The sequence below is a fragment of the Gavialis gangeticus genome, unplaced genomic scaffold (genome assembly GCF_001723915.1).
Source record: "Gavialis gangeticus isolate Ggan-Ray unplaced genomic scaffold, GavGan_comp1, whole genome shotgun sequence".
Taxonomy (NCBI): domain Eukaryota; kingdom Metazoa; phylum Chordata; order Crocodylia; family Gavialidae; genus Gavialis; species Gavialis gangeticus.
In genome coordinates, this window is record NW_017729025.1 from 94,307,236 (window position 1) to 94,308,961 (window position 1,726).

Sequence of the window (1,726 nt, forward strand, 5' to 3'; positions counted from 1 at the left end):
ACAAACTATATCCATTGGTGTGAAAATATTTTCATAATCATTTTATTTGGGCTCTTTTATTTTTTTTAAAGCTTGAGCCAAATTCATTTAACATCCTTTTTAATCTTTCACCATAGATTAACTAATCCAGCCCTTGTTATCTTTTGTTATGCTTTCCTGAGATTTCCCTCTTACTCTTTTTGTTATACAGAGGTACCCAGTTATCTCTTGTCTTAGTAGGGGGTGATGCTATCCAAATGTGAAAACAGAAATTGGGTTTATCCTGGGTTTTGATGTGCATCAAAACTGGCTAAGGACAACTGTGCATGCATGTACGCATGCAGGTTGAATGGCAATTAACTTGAGTCATGATTGTACAGGGGAGGCGGGATGATATCTTGGATACTTCATACTTGCTTAGAGTGGGACAATGGGCTCGTATAGCTGTAGGATCCCGGGATAAAAGGCTTTGTCTCCAGAGAGAGTCTGATTTTAGCCCAAGAAGCAGCTTTAGCCCAATAGCAAGTGGGTAGAAATGCTGAGGATGAATGGTATCCAGGTTGTAGCCATATTGGTTTAGAGGAAAAAGCAGTCGGGACTCATAGTAGAGATGATATGTTTTATTAGACCAACAAGATTTTTGCAAAAAAAAAATTCTTTAATTGCAAGCTTTTGGGCACAAAAACCCATCATCAGGCATTGGAGAAAAGATTGTAAAAGTTCTCCTGGGTAGAATGGGATGAATGGGAATTCTTTCTTCATGTGTGGGCTCAGAATCCCTTTTAGATGTAGTGTTGACAAATAAGACTGTAGTCCTAATTTTCATGCAAACCAGAAAAATTCATTTAAGTTGTCAACCAGTAATATATTGAGTCCTTAACAAGCTGTGTCTTCCTTTCATTCATTGTTTAAACTGCTGCTTACTGCTTGGGTCACAAACAAACCTAATGAATTTTCCATTCACGCCCAAGTTCTCCAAAAAATGCTTCTTCACTGCATGAATAAAAGCAGTTTGGCACAACTGCCAGTCTACAGTCTGGAACAGCAGAGAATGCTGTAGTTCAGGTTGGAGGGGCAGTGACAGAACTGCTTGGGTGCTGCTGTGCTGCAGATGCATACATGGAAGCTGGCTTGCAACTGCCCACCTGTCTCTTGGCACCATTTTTTCTTTTTAGAATGGTCTAGCCACTCATTTAAAAAAATATATTTAATTATTTTAAGACTGATAACAGCAAGGCAAGTAGATTCTACTAATCTAAAAAAGAAGGTTCAAGGAAGGTAGAAGAGCAAAAAGGAAGCCTTCTAAGATGCTGACTGTGGAAGAACAGAGGGATGTGTGTGCTGTTGAATTGTCTTGTGCACAGACTTGCATGCACGCAAATCTTATACACTAGGTATAAGATATGGCTGCTGTGCTTAACCGTAGAAAACATTAATTCAAATGGAGATATAGGAAACGGAGGCATAGACGTGGCTTTTTGCAGTGATGTCACATGAGATTTTACTTTGTCCTGGGACCTTTCATATACTTTTGTGTATGTCCTTGGGCAAGCTAATTAACTGTACTGTGCCTCAGTTTTCCACATCTTTTGCTCTAATAACAATTAACAGAGGCTTGTAATACTAAGACATGTTAAGTACTTTGGAATTCTTGGGGAAAAAATGTTGGAGTAGGGCTATGTTACTGGAGTAGCAGTATGTTTTTAGGGGCGGGGAGTGCACGGATAGGCTGCAGCCAGCCGCTGCA